The 19,852-nt window shown below is 36.7% G+C and overlaps 1 protein-coding gene and 1 long non-coding RNA gene across 2 annotated transcripts in view; one reads left to right on the top strand and one right to left on the bottom strand.

Moving 5' to 3' along the window:
• Window positions 1-19,852, bottom strand: part of LOC118501106 — a 150,825-nt gene that overhangs the window by 85,518 nt on the left and 45,455 nt on the right. The gene's annotated exons all lie outside the window — the stretch shown is intronic.
• The window catches only part of LOC114498694 (WD repeat containing planar cell polarity effector), a 295,440-nt gene that overhangs the window by 272,514 nt on the left and 3,074 nt on the right, over window positions 1-19,852 (top strand). The window contains exon 16 of the mRNA XM_028514800.2: window positions 10,866-10,897. The gene's annotated coding sequence lies outside the window, so the exon portion shown is untranslated. The remainder of the gene's footprint in view (window positions 1-10,865; window positions 10,898-19,852) is intronic.

Genomic DNA, 19,852 nt, shown 5'->3' with positions numbered 1-19,852 from the left:
CAAGATGGAGGCATAGGTGGACGCACCGTGCCTCCACACACAGCTAAGATAGGGACAACAACAGTTTAGAAACAGAATAACATCCAGAACTGATAGAAAATTGGTCTGAATGGAAGTCGGACAACCAAGAAGTTGAAATAGACCCGTTCATCCAGACCAGGAGGAGAGGCGGAGTCAGGCAGCCAGGCACCGGTGGTGGTGCAGAGAGCAAAGAGAATTGGGACTGGGTGCTGTATGGCATCCGGGGTGCGCAAGGCTGCAGCACGTGGACTCTGAGTACGCAAGCAGCAGCTGGCAGACCCCAGCCGAGGGATGGTAACCAGCAGACCCAGTGAGGTGGCGATTGAAAAGCAAGGCAGTGTGTACAACCCAGGATCCCAGTGCTGGGAAATAGAGCCTCAGGACACTGATAGAGGACACCTGTGGAGTTGAGGCACTCAGAGAGACACCCAGCCTCACAGGAGAGGTCCTTGGAGGGTCCCATGGCGTGCACAAGCCCACCCACATGGGAATTGGCACCAGAGGGGCCCAGTTTGCTCAGGGGAAACAGCAGAAGGGACTGAGGTCCCACGGAGAATGGAGCAACCACCATTGTTCCCTCTCAACCCCACCCCCACATACAGTGTCACAACCCAGAAACTGGGTTGCCCTGCCATAGTGAACACCTAAGGCTCTGCCCCTTACTGTAACAGGCATGACCAGACAGAGAGAGAGAGAGAGAGAGAGAGAGATGGCTCAAACAGAACAAATCAAAGCCCCAGAACTCATCCTTTTAAGCAACCGAGAGATAGACAACCTATCAGATGCACAGTTCAAAACACTGGTGATAGGAAGCTCACAGAATTGATTGATTTTGGTTGCAAATTAGATGAACAAATGCAGGGTACAATAAGAGAAGTGAAGGAAAATGCACAGGGAACCAATAGTGATGGGAAGGAAAATGGGACTCAAAACAATAGAGTGGACCAGAAGGAAGAAAGAAACAACCAAACAGAAAAGAATGGGGAAATAAGAATTCAAAAAAATGAAGAGAAGCTTAGGAACCTCCAGGACATCTTTAAATGTTCCAACATCCAAATTATAGAGGTGCCAGAAGGAGAAGAGGAAAAACAACAAGTGGAAAAGTTATTTGAACAAATAATAAAGGAGAACTTCCCCATTCTGGCAAAGGAAATGGACTTCCAGGAAGTCCAGGAAGCTCAGAGAGTCCCAAAGAAGTTGGACCCAAGAAGAAACACATCAAGGCACATCATAATTACATTAGCTAAGGTAAAATGAAGGAGAGAATCCTAGAAGCAGCAAGAGATAAGGAGACAGTAACCTACAAAGGAGTTCCCATCAGACTGTCAGTTGATTTCTCAAAAGAGACCTTGCAGGCAAGAAGGAGCTGGAAAGCATTCCAGTTCATGAAAGGCAAGGACCTACATCCCAGATTGTTCTATCCAGCAAAGCTTTCATTTAGAATGGAAGGGCAGATAAAGTACTTCTCAGATAAGGTCAAGTTAAAGGAGTTCATCATCACCAAGCCCTTATTTTATGAAATGTTAAAGGGACTTATCTAAGAAAAAGAAGATTAAAAAAACCATGTATAATAAAATGACAGTAAACTCACAGTTATTAACAACCACACCTACAACAAAAGCAAAAGCAAACTAAGCAAACAACTAGAACAGGAACAGAACCACAGAAATGGAGATCACATGGAGGGTTATCAACAGGGGAGTGGGAGGAGGAGAGAGGGGGAAAGGTATGGAGAATAAGCAGCATAGATGGTAGATAGAAAATAGACAGGGGGAGGGCAAGAATAGTATGGGAAATGTAGAAGCTAAAGAACTTATGACACATGGACATGAACTAAAGGGGAGAATGTGGGTGGGAGGGGGTGTACAGGGTGGAGGGGAGTGAAGGAGGAAAATGGGACAACTGTAATAGCATAATCAAGAAAATATACTTTAAAAAACTGGTACAAAAATGTGACAAAGTTTCAAAGCAATCACCTCCAGTCAAGATCTTTGGCTGAGCTGGTGGCCTTCAAAGTACAATTTCAACATGCAAAAGAAATTGCATAGGAAGTTATGGGAGAAAAAAGCACAAATAACACACAGATGACTGGCTGTGAAGGGACAAGAGTGGTTAATATTTGAAAGTTCTCACTTGTCCCTTTCCATTGTCCTCTAATGATGACTTGAAGGTTGGCCTACTCATTTGTTTTACTTTTCCCTTTGATAATGCACCAATTCTGCTGAACTAAATCTTTGAAACTTAGGAATGCAAAATTTGGAAGAAAGGAAGATACAGAGAAGGCCAAGAGAAGCATGTGGCATGAATAGACTTTATATGAATTTTTCCTTCTGGGTAGCATAGGGAAGGAACTATTGAGAATACATGAGAGCAACTTTAGCATCTGATGAAAGTGGTTAGGAGAGAAAAGGAATTTCTAAAGAAGTATTGTAGACTACCAGGCATGTGGTGGCAGTCACTAACATTCTTTTCACAAGCGGGTCTACTAACTGTATGCCACAAAGCTATATAATATATGGTCCCCAACTCTGACTAAAAATACTGTCACTCCAGTTCTTCAGTTGTTCTCACCATTTCAAAGGAATGATTCTCATAAAGGATGGGCACTTGAATAAACAATTTAAAGCAATTATTTTGGCATTAATGGTTTAAAGATATGGGATTCTCAATAGGAAAAAATGTGGTATTTTTCTTCTAAGTTTTTTTCCCTTGAATTTGAAGAAAAATGTAGAGTTAGTAGTATTCAACAAGGCCAGCAGTAAAGTTGAAGTTAAATGTTGATGGTTAGTAGCAACATAACAGAATATGAGATTCACCAGCCCACATTCCCCTACAGAAACACTCATTTGACAACCATCCATAAACGAAAGTGCCACTACGAGAGCTTCAAAACCCAGGGAGGAAGCTGCAACACCCTGGTGGAGTCCAAGACTGAGGGAAAACACTCTGACAAGGCATACCCCCACCCTGGTAGCAGGCCTGATGAATACAGACCTGTCTGCCGACCCAGGAACAGCCCCATCCCCCTGTGGACATGGCTGTAGTCCCACTTATTCATAGCCACCCTACCACCCCTAAGGACCTGGAGGGAACCACACCATGTACGACCCCAACAATAGGCCCACTCTCTGTAGACCCAACTGTGAACCTGGAACCTGTGAACCCTATGACCTGCTCCAACTGCTCAACCATGATCTCAGAAGCAGTCTTATCTACCCAGGGACCTGGGAAAAGACACTAATCTGCACCCCTAGTAAGAGACCTGTCAACTATGGACCTAGAAGTAGCCCCTAGAAGTAGAAGTCACCTGGGGAGAAGTCACCTGGGAAGCTGGGGAGTAGTCCCCAGTAAAGGCCAGCCAACCAAGGATCTGCCCATGAAACTGGAAGTAGCCTCGTGACCTGGCCCTGCTCCTGCTCAACTGCTGTCCTGGAGGCAAGCCTGTCTCTCTGGTACCTGGAAGGTACCGCTTTACATGTCTAAAATAATTCTGTAGAACGGAAGAGGTTCCTGTTCCCTTGAATGCACAAACACCAATGCAAGGCTATAAGGATCACAAAAAATCAGGCAAATAAATTTAACACTACCAAAGGAAACTGATCAAGTTCTACTAACCAACCCTAAGGAAACAGAGATGCATGAATTGGTCAACAAAATATTCCAAAAAAAATCATTTAAAGATGCTCAATCAGCTAAAAGAGAAAACAGGTAGACAACTTAAACAAACAAAAAAAACAAAACAACAGGAAAACAATATGTGAACAAAAGAAATAGAAACCATAAAAAAAAACAGCAACCCTGGAACTGAAGAATACAATGACTGCACTGAACAACAAAAAGAATGAAAAAGAATGCAGAAACTCTATGGGACATATGGGATTGATATAAGAAACCAATATATGCATTATGGGAGTTCCAGAAGGAGAAGAGAAAAAGAATGAGGCCAAAACCTTAAAAAAAAAATTAGTTGAAGCATCTCAAATCTAGGAAGGAAACCAGACATCCAGTGTGGTAATTGCTGAGGAGAGGAACAGTAGAGGAGGAGGAGGGTATAATGGATATAAACAGTGATAGATGGAGACCTGACTTGGGGTGGTGAACATACAGTACAGTGAAGAGATGATGTGTTGTAGAATTGTGCATCTGAAACTTGTATAATTTTATTAACCAGTATTACCCCATAAAATCAATAAAAGGGAAATGAAGTGGACATCCAGATTCATGAAGCCCAAAAGTTCAAAAATAGATTGAACACAAAGGAATTTTCATGAGACGCATTATAATTAAGTTGCCAAAAGTCAAAGACAAAGAGAATTTTCACAGCAACAAGAGAAAAGTGACTTGTCACATAGAAGGGAATGTGCGGGAATAGCACAACAATATTTCATGGCACATAAAATTATATGAAATTTAATTTCAATGTCTATAAGTAAAGTTTTATTTGAATACAGCCATGCTTATTCTTTTACATATTGTTTATGGCTGTTGTCATGCTGCCATGGGAGAACTGAATAGCACTTTGTGCGACTGCTTGGCACCTGCAAATTACAATAGCACAGTTATAAACCCATAGCATTTCAAGTACCATGCATATTGCCATACTACAATTTTTTACTTTATTACTAGTGCATGCTCATCATATCAAAACAAGAAAATAAAATTGGACTTCAGATATCATGCTTTTATGGCACAATGGAGTGTGGACTGTTTTGTTATCAAATCAGATGGTAAAGCACTGTGTTTATTATGGCGTGACATTACAGCTATACTCAAAACAATCTGATAGATATCAATATTACCAGACAAAGAATTCATCATGATCTCTGCTGCCCATCAGCAAACATTGGTCAGAAATATTAGAAAATTAGAAAATGTAAACTGGAGTGTTTAATCATACAAGAATTTCTCCACAAAATAAAAACTAAACATGAGGCTACGACTAAACTAAGTTTCTGAGTGGCTCATTTGTTAGTGAGACAAGGAAAGCTATTTACTGATGATGAGTTAATTAAGTCATGTTTAATTATAGCAGCTGAAGGAATGTGTTCAGAGAAAATAAACCTATGTAAGACTATCAGCCATTCAGCAAGTATAGTTGCTCAAAAATTGAGAACATTGTAAGAAACATTAATACTTAATTTAAAAACAAGGAGAATGCTTTCAAGTGGTCTTCAACAGATGTTATGGATATTACTTGTGGTTTTTTTTTTTTTGAGGAGTTGATGCCAAGTTTGAAGTATTAGCCTCTGTTAACAGCCTGTGTGAAACAACTTAGGGAAGAATATCCTCAAAGAGGTTAAGAAAACACTAATTCAGTATAACCTAAAGTGGAATCTGCTGGGATGTGTTACAACTGATGATGTTAATATATATGGAGGAGAAAAGACAAAGTTACAAAGCTTGTAAACATTTGAGGTATTTACATTGTATGGTTATTCACTGCATTATTCACTCAGCTGATAACCTTGCAAAAAATATTTGAATCTATCATGTGTTACTGAATCTATCATGTTTGAACGTAAACTTCACTCCTGTGGGCTTACCCATCGTCAGTTTCATGAACTTTTGTCAAAAATAGAAGATGAATACATTGACTTGCCCTACACTGCAGAAGTTCAAAAAACAGCAGTGGTAAGTTTTCATTGTGACTTTTTAAGTTGTGTTGGAAATTTTCTGACTAAGAACCACCTTGACAACTATTATCTAACCGAATAGCTTTGTAGTTTTGGCTGCAAACTTGATAATGCTTCCTAATGAATTAAAATTAAAATTGAAATGCAAAAGAGTTACTATATGTGAAATTTTTCTGAAATTAAGTCATTTCAATGTTTGAATCACAAGTAATGTCAAGTTGTGTTGTCAAAAGTTAAATCAAGAAACAAGATATATATCACCACACAATTTTGAAGTAGATACATTTTCTGATCTCAAACTAAGCTCCAGCTAGGGTAAAAAAAAATGTCCCAGTTTTAGCTTTTTAAGTCCCAATCCTAGCAAACCACTAGTCCCAGGAAACTGGAACAATTATTCTCAATTCCAGCCATGTTTTTCAGACCTGGATGCAAATGCTAAGGAAATTTCTGTATTTCAAAATTCATCAACTGCAATTGAGGACCTTCTACCCAACCTGCAACTGGAAGGGATTACTTTGCAATCTGCAAAGTAATGACATGCTAAAAGTCAAACATCAAAAGAGGAATCTAATGTATTCTATAAAATAAGATGCTGTTTATGGATTGATATCAGTATTTGTACCTATCTACTTGAAGGTCCATTTTGAAAGGTAAAATATTAATACATAAAATCTCATCAGAGATCGACATTAACAGATGAGCATTTAAAATTGAGTTTGATGAGACAAAACACTAACTTTGAACCCCAGATAAATGAATTGCTATGCCACATCTCCACACAAAAAGTATACTCAGTTATTATTGTAATTTAAATTTTGTCAATAAAAATATTATAGATTTTTCTCTTTTGTTATATAGATACTTACATAGTATCTTCAATTTTCCCTCTTGGCCCTGAAAGCTTAAAATACTTAGTATCTGGCCCATAATATGGGTCCCTCATCTAAACTAAGGCAAATACAATTACAGGATGGGAATTGTCATAGTTGACAAGAAACTAAATGAAGCAGTAACACTGGCTTTTATGAGAAAAATAAGAAGTGGTATATATTTAAAAGACTATAACATACCAGAATCAGAAGCAGTCACTTCATTACACCAATCTCTTTAGATGTCCATCAAGAATCTAAATCATAGATTTTAATGCATTTGTTAAAGAAGTTGATTTTCCTTTATATGATAAAATTGGCATGGATTCAATGAAGATTAACAAAAACTAACTTGGTAAAACTTTATGTCTGTTAAAAAAATTAAAAAGTAAAGTTGTTAACTCAAAAATAGCAAAATTACAGGAATAACAATTACTATTTAAAATTATACAAAGTACCCCTGACTGTCTTTATAGTCTATGGAAGACTCTTAAAAACATGCATAAATTAAAGCAGGGTACTTTGTTTTGTCTTAGTTTTGTTTAGTTATAAGAATAATTTGTTCACAATTGGGAAGACAACATGTTTAATCAGTTTCTGAGATTGTTAATTTTATAGTCCTAGAAATCTTCCAGAAGAGAATAATCATCTTACAGTAAGATTTTAACTTTTATCTACTTAATGCAAAAGCCATTCAATTATTTTTTTAAAATCCAGATGTCCTAGGAAAGTATTACAATTCAGATTTCACAGGAGGGATCCATATTGTATTTAAAATGTTATGAAATACTTTAAACTATATAGCTAAACAAAACACCTCAGTGTATACACAAAATTTGCCAAAAATATAAGTTCAGGGTTACAGACAGAGCAGTAACATGTATTTTTATAAAAATATAATCATGATCAAGGCATTTCTTGGTGCTAAGACTACAAGGAAGAATAAAGTGCTGCTGATAAATCTCAGAAAACAGATTCTGGCCAAGATAAAGGCATAGGTAGGGACCCCTCACTTCCTCACACAACCAAAAAGGGGATAACAACCAATCTAAAATCAATAAACTAGAAGTGCCATAAAATCAAACTGCATGGAACTCTGACAACCAAGGAATTAAAGAAACAGTCAACCAGACTGGTAAGATGGGTGGACAGAGAGAACCTGTGGCAAAGTGGTGGACCATGCAGGCAAGGCTGGCTGAACCAGAAACAGACTCAGAGCTGACTGTGGACTATGGTGTTTGCCCCAGTAGGAGAGACTCCCAGTCTCACACAAGGGTTTGCTGAAAGTAGGGCTAGAGTTGAGCAGACTAGCTGCGTTGTTCCCTCTCCGGCCCCTCCCCCACAGACAGCATCACAACACAGCAAAGACAGTTGCCCTGCCCTGGTGAATAGCTAAGGCCCCACCCCCTTACAACTTAACGAGTGTGCTGAGACAAAGAAATATGGCCCAAATGAAAGAACAGAGCATAACTCCAGAAAGAGAGCTAAGCAACAAGGAAATAGACAACTTATCTGATAGAGAGTTCAAAGCCCTGGTAATCAAAATGCTCACAGAACTGATTGAACTTGGTCGCAAAATGAAAGAACAAATTAAGGACACCCAAAGTTGTGGCAGACCTCTGCCTGCAGGGTCCCCCATCTACCACAGATGAAAATAAGTATACCAAGACATGATCTTCTTGGGGAGGAAAGATGGCCAATCTCTCCAAGGAGAAGGGACAGGAGCCTGTTCCTCAATGGGCTTTTACTGGGTTCAATTTGCATAGGAATACAGGTAAAGCACATCAATCATTGTCAGGCAGTAAGGATCAAACAGTAGATAATATACAAAGAACTATGAGGACTTATTTTGAGTCAGAGTCAGTTAGCTAAAGGGCTATAAAACTTTGAGAAACAAACTCATTTCATGCTTGGACCCTTACCAGAAAATTGAGGACATTGTTAGCAAAGCGGGTTTTACAGGATTTTATGTATTCTTTCTTAGGCCTGATCACCCCAGGGAACCACCCATTCCTGCCCAGGGCTGCACCGCCCTCCAGCATTGTTTCAGGCTTAAGTGAGGCAGGGGAAGTAAGGAAGCCAAGAGATTAGGAAGCTTCTTGCAGGCAGAATGAGGACTCAGGCTATTTCAAAGCTGAGGGGAAAGGGTCCACCACCCCCTTTTTCTATAGCCCCCCAAGTCTTTCCCTGAGGGCCCCCTCATGACCATGCCTGTCTTAGGTTGTCCCTCCTTTGAGGAATCTTACCTGTCATTGGCTAACCAGTCATACGCCCGGGGCCAAGCAGGGTGAAGAGGCAGCACCCCTGCCAGGAAGATAAACTTTGTCTCCTTAGTGGCTTATGCTCCCAAGGTCTCTCACTCAAGCTTAGCCATGGGGGGTTACAGCTTCTGAAATAAGGCAGGGCGGTTCCCAAAACAAAGTAAAATAAAGCAAAATATTCAGGGAATCAGCAGTGACAGGAAGAAAACCAGGACTCAAATCAACGATTTGGAACAAAAGGAAGAAATAAATATCCAACTGGAACAGAAGAAACAGGAATTCAAAACAAAGGAAGAGAGGCTTAGGAACCTCTGGGACAACTTAAAACATTCCAACATCTGAGTCATAGAGGTACCAGGAGGAGAAGAGGAAGGGCAAGAAATTGAAAACTTATTTGAACAAATAATAAAGGAGAACTTCCCCATTCTGGCAAAGGAAATAGACTTCCAGGAAGTCCAGGAAACTCAGAGAGTCCCAAAGAAGTTGGATTGGACACAAGGAAGCACACACCAAGGCACATCATAATTACATTACCCAAGATTAAAGATAGGAGAGAATCTTAAAAGCAGCAAGAGAAAAGGAGACAGTTACCTACAAAGGAGTTCTCCTAAGACTATCAGCTGATTTCTCAATAGAAACCTTACAGGCAAGAAGGTGCTGGAAAGAAGTATTTGAAGTCATGAAAGGCAAGGACCTGCATCCAAGAATACTCTTATCATTTGCCAGCAGCAAACCCATGGACATGAACTAAGGGCAGGAAATGCTGGAGGGTTGGGGAATGACCAAGAGGGGATAAAGGGGGAAAAATTGGGAAAACTGTAATAGCATAATCAATAAAATGTGTTTTAAAAAATGTTTTAGAAAACATATAATCTACTTGGGAAGGTAGACTTAAATAAATAAAGGAAATAAATAATAATATAAGTTAACATAAGCACAGTGCCAAATGAGTGGTATATGCATGCATGTACCAAATACTATATTGGTACTTATAAATACCAGAAGTTACCTGTTTCAAAGATGAGAATATGTACATTAATGTCTACCTAGTATCTATCAATAATGAGAAGTTAGATTGTGGCAGCAATGACACTTCTTTTCTCTTAGCCTAATTTAAGTAAGGATGTCTCTTTTAAAAGCATTATTTTGATGTATTAAGCCAAGGTCAGCAGGTATATCACTGCTTTGAGAGCAAATATCCACTTATCAAATACAGTATTCTTTATCATTAAGTATAATAATAATAATAATAATAATAATAACAACAACAAAGTCCTCAGAAAACTTTTCAACACAGTGCCACAGTTCCCTGGACAACCACCACTCATCAACTAGAATTGGCACTTAGATGAAACAGTTGCCATACAAGTTTTAAGGCATCATTTGAAGAACAGAAAGCACAATATAGGTATAGTTTACTCATTTGATTTCAGTGCAAATATCAGCCAAAACATGTATGTATGAGAATAATTGGTACTTACTATTTTTAAATTTGTTTTTTGCCAGGGGATTGAGTGCGGGCTGCAAACCAAAGTGTCACAGGTTCGATTCCCAGTCAGGGTACATGCCTGGGTTGCAGGCCATGACCCCCAGCAACCGCACATTGATGTTTCTCTCTCTCTCTCTCTAGCTCCCTCCCTTCCCTCTCTAAAAATAAATAAAATCTTAAAAAAATTTTGTAAGCCCTGGCTGGCGTAGCTCAGTGGATTGAGCGTGGACTGGGAACCAAAGTGTCCCAGGTTCGATTCCCAGCCAGGGTACATTCCTGGGTTGCAGGCCATAACCCCCAGCAACCGCACATTAATGTTTCTCTCTCTGTCTCTCTCTCTCTGTCTGTCTCTCTCTCTCCCTCCCTCCCTCCCTCCCCTCTCTAAAAATAAATAAATAAAACCTTTAAAAAAAAGTTTGTTAAAAAAATTGTTTTTTGCTTTCTCTAGAGTTTTTAGTATTTTGATTTAAGTTATGATTGTTTTAAGTATTTCTCTTTTTAGTGATGATGTTAAAAGATTCTTCTGTTAACAATTTTGTTAAGGTCCTTTATTAAACTTTAAGATAATTAAAGTTGTGATCTTTTATTTTAGAAGGAGAAATAAGAGAAGACTGCACAGAACAGGTAAAACACTTTCTATTACTGTTTCCTCTTAGATGTTAAATTCCTACAGAAAGCATACTGTATGTGATTATTTTGAACTCAGGAAAAGCTGCTGAGTGGCAACATCTACCTAGAAAACTATTCAGCTTTTCAGTATTTTAAAGTTGTAATTATTAAAATATGTATTTCTACAAAATAAAATTGTGTATGTGGAATGTGTACAAATGAAATTATATGTCTGAAATTTGCCTCAAAATAAGACAGTGGGGAGAAAGAAGGGATATAGATGAATTTAAGTCATCATGAGTTGATAATTGATGAAAGTGGGTGATGGGTAATATAGCAGTTTAAATATACCATTGTCTATATTTTGGTATATTTGAAATCATCCCAAATTATAAGTTTAATAACAAAAGGTTTATATTAATGACAAAGTTATCCAATTAGTGTTTATTACATTCATGTGTAATATTAACAAGTAATGCATGTGAGTTGCCTCTCTATATTCTGCTGCTGACATTACATCAGTGTTCATTTTGAGAGGGGATATCAATGCCCTGCTATACCAGTTTCAGAAAGCTTAGGTATAAGTCAGAGAAATCATCATCATGTATTAAAAGCCCACAGTGCATTATAGTAACTGATTCATTAGGACACTTGAGTTTGAATGACAGTTCCACAATTACTAGCATTATAACTGGGGAAAAAGTCATTTCATCTTTGTAAACCTTAACTTCCTCATCTGTAAGATAGAGATACTGCCCCATACCCCACAGGATTTTTATGAAACACTGTTGTGATCATGTATGTGGTAGGACTTTGTTAATTATATGGAAGTATACTGATAATAATTATCAACACTATTGCTTCAGTCTTCTTTATGGAGATATATATATTGAAATGAAAACTTTTTTAAATTTTTGATCTGTTTGGAGGGAAATGCTCCATATTACTGTTGACTGTATATGCATAATAATCTGCATGTAATTTGCTAAAGCTTAAATAAAAGCCATAAATTTTATATATTTTAAAATAGCTTATTTTTAGAAGACTTGTTAAAGAAAAAATCTACATCCTGTCAAAACTTTACAGATACACAAGTGTACATGATATCCAGTTGAGAAATTGACTTCCCAGAGATCTTTCTGGAAAAGTAATATAGAATAAGAAAAAGATTAGTTACATAAAATGGTTATCATAACCTAACTGGCTATAAGTGTTTGAGTTCAGATATTAATATTGCTTAAGTTCAGATTAGCACACACACTTTATATTCAGTCTTATAATTCCTTGTTTAGACATTATTATTAAGTACATACACTTCAAGTAAAGATTTTAACAATCTATCATTATTGCTTGCAAAGGGTTTTCTCATTCAAAATTTTCATGCACATTTAAAAAAAATGTTATTGTTGTTCACTTACAGTTGTCCCCATTTTCTCCCATTGCTCTCCCCTGCCCTGCCTACCCCCTGACATTCAGTCCTCTCTCCCGCACTGTCCTTGTCCATGGGTCCTTAATACATATTCCTTGACTTGATCCTTCCCCCTTTTCCCCCCATTATCCCCCTCTGCCCTCCTCTCTGATCGACATAGGATTTTGTGTGTCTTTTTTTTTTTTTAAGATTTTATTTATTTATTTTTAGGGAGGGAAGAGAGGGAGATAGAGATAGAGAGAGAGATAGAGAGAAACATCAATGTGCAGTTGCTGGGGGTTATGGCCTGCAACCCAGGAATGTACCCTGGCTGGGAATCGAACCTGGGACACTTTGGTTCCCAGTCCACGCTCAATCCACTGAGCCACGCCAGCCAGGGCTAGATTTTGTGTGTCTTTAATTTTTTGTTGATAACTTTTTCAGTATATGTCTCTTTATCAACTATTTATCAACTTTAATTTATTTAATACATTCAATTAGAAATAATTTTAAAATGAAGTAATTAATGCTAATATTTATCAAGTGTTTATTGTCTGACCGGCACTGGTCTTAGTACTTTAAATATTTTAATTCAGCTAGTTCTCACAACAACCCTATGAGGTAGATACTACTATTAGCTTCCTTTTAGAGATGCAGACACAGAAATTAAGTAACTCCCCCTCAGTCACACAGCTTGTGCAGTGTACTGCTGGAATTCAAACCCAAATACTCTGGCTCTATACCAGGGCTTATCAACCTCAGAGCAACTGAAATCATGGGCTGGATAATCCTTTGTTTGGGGGGGGACCCTCCTATATACTGTAGGATGTTTAGAAGCACCCCTGGCCTCTTATCTGCTAGGTGCCAGTGGCTCCCCCACTCATCGTGACAACAAAATAACGTCTCTAGACATTGCCAAATGTCTCCTCAAGGGAGGGGGAAATCATAATGGTTAAAACAGAAAAGTTTATGTTAGCATATTTCACCACACTTTTTAGAATAATTAAAAGAAAAAGAAAGAAATGAAATGACTTACAGGTATACTAGCTCTAAGGAAGATTTTGGGAGGGATTTGTGCTAATGACAAAAGCTAAGAGAAAGAATTTGAGTTCTATATTAAATTTTATTAGATAATTTTGAATTTTGTATTTATTGAGGTGACACTGGTTAATACAATTATATAGGTATCCAATGTAAAATTCTATAATACACCATCTGTATGTTGTACTGTGTGTTCACCACCCAAAGTCAAGTCTTCTTCCTTCACCATATATTTAATGCACTTTGCCCTCTTCTACCTTTTACCTTTCCCCTAACCCCAGTTTTCCTCTGGTAACCACCATACTGTTGACTATATCTGAGTTTTTGTTCATTCCTGTGTAGCACATAGTTCTTAATTTTGATAGTTTACTAAGTAGTTGATAGTGGCTCTTGAGGCAGTGATTCATGGAAAACATAATGGTTTCATAAGCCCTGTATAAAATTTTATGAACCTGCAAAGGGATACCAACAAGAACCTCATCTGTTTCCCATTTCTCCTTCTTTTTTTCTCCCCCTACAAGGATTTTTAATTTTTTATTAAATTTATTGATATGACATCAGTTAATAAAATTACATAGGTTTCAAGTGTAAAATTCTATGGTACATCAACTGGACATTACGTTGTCTGTTTACCACCCAAAGTCATATCTTCTGCCTTCACCATGTATTTGACCCTCTTTCCCCTTTACTGTTCCCCTACCCCCTTCCCTCTAGTAACCACCATACTGTTGTCTGTGTCTGTGAGTTTTTGTTATTTTTGTTTTTTTATTTGTTGCTTTCATTTGTTGCTTCAGTTTTATATCCCACATATGAGTGAAATCACATGGTTCTTGACTTTTTCTGTCTGACTCATTTCACTTAGCATGATATTCTCAAGGTGCATTCATTTTGTCACCAATGACAGTATTTCATCTTTTCTTATTTGGCTGAGTAGTATTCCATTGTCTATGTATGTACCATATATTCTTTATCCAGTCATCTGCAAAAGACTTAAGGTGTTTCCATGTGTTGGCCACTGTGAATAATGCTGCAATGAACATAGGGGTGCATATATCTTTGCAAATAAATGTTTTCAAAATTTTCAGGTGATACCCAGAAGAGGGGTTGCTGGGTCATATGGTAACTGTATTCTTAATTTTTGCTCCTTTGTCAAAAATTACTTGATCATTTATATGTGGGTTTATTTCTGGGCTCTCAATTCTGTTCTATTGATCTGTGGACAAACTTTAAAGAAACTAACTTGGGCTTGTATGTTGGAATTAGTTTCTAGGTATACAGCATACCTCTGGTTTCCTATCACAGACTTTGGTCATAGACAGATTAAGTAATAAATCATGTTGTTATATATCTATATTGTCTTGCCTGAACCACTCATTGGTATACTGTCTGGAAGAAATCTTAGACTCAGAAATGGTAGGAAACTAATTTTTTGATGAATTATGAAAGGCAAAGCAACATGCTGCTTATATTGTTCTTTCAGTCTTTGTTATCACCTAGGAGAGAAAAGTACAAGTCTATATACACACATATATGCATATATATGTAGATCCCAAGTATTTACATATTGACAATTATCTTCATTTATAACGAAAACCTTATATAACTGAAGTATGTAGTTTCTGAAAGTGTAATTTTAAAAACATTTTTTTTCTTTTATTGATTCCAGAGAAAGGGGAAGGGAAGGAGAAAGAGAGGGAGCAGAAATCAATGTGAGAGAGAAACATCCATCGGTTGCCTTTCACTTGCACCCCAACCGGGGCTTTCACACCCACAACCCAGGCATGAGCTCTGACTGCAGATCAAACCCACAACCTTTGGGTTTGTGGGACAATCCCGAACCAACTGAGCCACACTGCCCAGGGCTAAACGTGTGACTTAGAAGTAGCAATTTTGTGTCATTGATACTTTTATCATCAAGTTTATAATCTAACTTCTTGAGCTCTTTTTTCACATGGATAAATGATAAACTATTCTCATACTTATTTTTGTCATCCAAAGAATGATTTAAAAAAATATTTTTTAAATATTTTTAAATGTGTCAATATATTCCTCAAGGAGAGTTAGATAAACAAGTAGTAAAAAATAAAAATGTCAACCCAACCATAATACAGTGGTCATTCTTCATAGATATGAACCAGTTTATCTTAGTATTTATGATCTATCTGCTTTCTGAAAGATTTAGGGCAGTTCATAAAATTATTTTACATAGAATATCTAAAATAACATTACTCAAAGGAAAAGTCAATTAAAGGTTACAAAGTAAGAGATGTTGTTCAATATCTGTGCTGTTTTATACAAATTAAAACTGAGATTAGCTCTGAATTTGGGGAAGCTAAGGCAAATAAAGGGAAATAGGTTTACTTTAGGAGGCATACTGGTGTAGTAGAAAGAATACAGGACTTGTAGACAACTATCTCAGTTCCCATATACTGCCACTTCTTCTTCACTGCCACATATTTCTTTATACCTATTTCCTTATCTGTAAAATGGGAATATTTAATAATATCACAGTATTGTTATGTCTAATTAGATAACATGAAAGCATTCTGTAAACTCCAAAATATTGTTCATTACTATTGTTCTTACTGACTTTATTTCTTAAAATATGCAAATAGTAAATTCATCTGGATAAAAACATTTCTTGCACTCAATTCATGCTCAAGAATGCTTGTGTTAGAAAACTGAAAAACATACTATTCATATCTTCAAGTAGGGTTTTGAAAAAGAAATCCCATTCACACAGATCTTTTTATTATAAATCTTCAATAAAATCTAAGGGAGTTATCCTGAATAGTCATTCAGTGGAGGCATTTCTGTGGAAAGGTAAAATGACATGTTTGTTTTAAGTACATTCCTTTCTGAAGGTTTACTTAACACAGAGGAAGTTGGGAAGTTATACAATATTAGCTTACCTATAACCTGTCTCTTATAAGTAACAGAAGCCTCAAGCCAACCTTTGGCAAGTGCTAGATGATAGTCAATTTAACATTTCATTTTCCAGAAAGAACACCAACACCAAAACTCTGGAATATCGATTAAAAAGAAATTCCCATATGATCCTAAATATGCAAGGCACGGGGTTAATATTCAATGATGAAACTTGAAAACTGGACAACTTGGTCAGTAAATCATCACCTGTCACACAGGTGGGCCACCGGCATGCCTATAAACAAGAGCCTTAAGTGATAAGAACAGGCAATCATAGGAGTCAGTCATAATGCAGCCTGTGGAACACATGTTTGTTATTTGTCAGTACATTCAAAATGCTGTGGTGATAAAAGCACTTCACAGGGAAATAATTAAAGTCTAATCCCAGCTCTGCCACTAAATGAGCAACCGGACAAAACACTTAACCCATATGCACCTTAGTTTCCTCATCAACAAAATGAAAAAAGTTTCAGATTAAGAAACTTTAAGAGTTCTTCTATCTCTAAAATAGTATACTTCTTGGATTTAATTATTGTTGCACCAAAGCAGGAACTTTATAAAAAACCATTAGTAACACATGGAAAAACATAATAAAAGATGTCTGTATTAAGGGCACAATAGAACAAAATCCAGTTTGTAGCAAAACAAATCTGAACTGTCTGCAGAGTTAGCTTATTAAAGTTTGTATACATTTAAAACTTTAGGTAACAGAAATAGGGTGTGAGGAGGTAAGAACATAAAATGGGATAAGGATAGTCTGTTCAATAAATGGTGCTGGGAAGATTGGACAATATGTGCCAAAAATAGATCACTTTCTTACACCATACACAAGAATAAATTCTAAATGTAGTAAAGACTTAAACATAAGACTCAAAACCATAAAAATTCTACAAGAAAACATAGACAGTAAAAGCTCAGGCATTTCCATAGCAATATTTTTTTTGATACGTCTCCTTGGGCAAAGGAAACAAAAGAAAAAATAAACAAATGAAACTACACCAAACTAAAACATTTTTGCACAGCAAAGGAAACCATCAACAAAATGGAAGACAATCCACTCTATGAAAGCATATATTTGCCAATGATAGATCGGATAAGGAGGACTTAATCCAAAATGTATAAAGAACTTACACAACTCAACACCAAAAAACCAAACAATCTAATTAAAAAAATGGGCAAAGGACCTGAAGAGACATTTCTCCAAAGAGGACATACAGATGGCCATTAGACATGAAAAGATGTTCAATGTCACTAATCATCAGAGAGATGCAAATTCAAACCACAATGAGATATCACCTCACACCTTTTAGAACGGCTACCATCAGTAAATCAACAAAGAAGCATTGGTAAGGATCTGGAAAAAAGGAAACCCTCATGCACTGTTGGTGGGGATGCATATTGGTACAACCACTATGGGAAAAAGTATGGAGTTTTCTTAAATAATTAAAAATGGAAATGCCTTATAATGCAGAGATTCCACATCTTGGAATATATAAAAGAAACCCAAAACACTGATTCAAAAGAATGTATGCACCACTATATTCATTGCAGCATTATTTACAACAGCCAAGATTTGGAAGCAGCCCAAGTGCCCATCAGTAGAGCCAGGGTTAAAAAAGTTGTGGTAATTTACACAATGGAATACTACTCAGCTATAAAAAAGAAAAGGGAAATTCTTCATTTTGTGACAGCATGGATGGACTTGAAGATCAAAATAAGCCAGTCCGAGAAATACAAATAATATGAATACCATATGACTTCACTGATATGTGGGATATAATGAACAAGATAAACAACAACAACATAAGCAAAATAGAAACAGAGGCCTGGATACATGGAACAGATGACAGCTATAAGAGGGGACTTTTACTTTTGGGGGTTGGAAGACTGGGTGAAAAAAGTGAAAGGATTAAAAAAAACTCCTAGATATACTCACAGATGACAGTATGGTGATTACTGTTACCACACTGGAGTGGAGTGGAAGAAAAGGAATGATAAATGGTTATGAAAGAAAACTTGACTTTGGGTGGTGAACACACAATATACAGATGATGTATTCAATATTATAGGATTGTACACCTGAAATGTATATAATTTTATTAACCAATGTCACCCCAATAAATTCAATAAATTTTTTACACCAATAAACATCTACAATAATAAAGTGACCTGATATCACCCAACATTAGGTAACAGCAATAGGGTGTGGCTCAGAAAATACACTTAACTATATGTAGAATTCAAATGAAGGACAGGGATTGGAGGAACCCTTTTGTTACATTAAATTATTACATGAATTAACATGTTTCCAGTCAGTCAAGAGTGAGCACAGTCTCAACACTTAATAAAATGAAAATAAGCCTCTGCTGAAAGTATGACTTCCTATCTCCAAACAAAAGCACCTCCTCCCCAACTAGGGAAGAAATAACACAAAACTACCAATTCTGTAGTCTATCCAGAGTCCTAAAAGTTCATAAATTTTGGTTCAATAATTCTATTGCTACAGCGCTATACCGAGGAAGCAATCCTAAACACAGAAAAAACTTCACCACTAAGAATATCTGTCACTGGGTTATTTATAAAAAAGAAGAAATAAGTTCTGGCTGATGTGGCTCAGTGGATTGAGTGCTGGCCTGCAAACCAAAGAGTTATTGGTTCAGTTCCCAGTCAGGGCACATATTGTGGGTCACGTCCCCAGTGGGGTGGTGCATGAGTGGCAACCACACACTGATGTTTCTCTCTCTCTCTTCCCCTCTCTCTAAAAATTAATCAATTAATTAAAAAAGAAGAAATTGGAAACAATATAAATTTAACAAAAAAGAAGAATGGTTAAGGAGCACCATAGTATTGATATTTGATGAAATAAAATTTACCCATTAAAAACAAAGACCATATATGTGGGAGCATTGAAGAGTAAAGTGAAACAAAAAACCCCTAAACCAAAAACTTAGAGAAATGTATATACAATATAATTTCTGCTGTTTTAAAAACAAATAAAACACATATTGGGGAAAAAAGAGATTAGAAACAAATACATATTAAACCATAGTTTTCATATGACTGGTGGGACTATGGGTAAACTCTCGTGCTTTTCTGTTTTCCAAATTTTATTTAATGAATGTACTTTATTTTAATAATTATTAAATGGCTGATTATACAAATATATTGTTTTGTTAATCATCAAAATATTCATGTAAAATAAATAGAGTACAACTCAAGGTTATTTAGCATGAAACAAACTCTCATGGAAACCTTGGAAATTTCCTGATGTCTTCTTTGAAAACAAGATAGATTTTAAAGAAAATCTTTCAAAGAAAAAGTTTTTATTAATCCTGGCAGAGCCTTCAGAAGTTAATTCTATGATTCCTACTTTTTAAAATGTAAATGTAATTACATAGGAGAAGTCTGAAGGCCTGGATGGAAGACCCTATAGAACATCAAGAATGTGGCTGAAACAGATGGTACTTCCTGGCTATGCACAATCTGGCCTTCAAACAATAATCATATCCAAATATTAGGAAAATAATTTACCTAGGATCTCTGCTAGTTAGTGATCAAGACCAAAAGCTAAATCCAGATTTCTTGATAACCAT

This window comes from Phyllostomus discolor, chromosome 6 (genome assembly GCF_004126475.2).
Source record: "Phyllostomus discolor isolate MPI-MPIP mPhyDis1 chromosome 6, mPhyDis1.pri.v3, whole genome shotgun sequence".
Taxonomy (NCBI): Eukaryota; Metazoa; Chordata; class Mammalia; order Chiroptera; family Phyllostomidae; genus Phyllostomus; species Phyllostomus discolor.
Note: the sequence above shows the minus strand (reverse complement) of the source record. Positions and strands in the feature narration are given on the sequence as shown.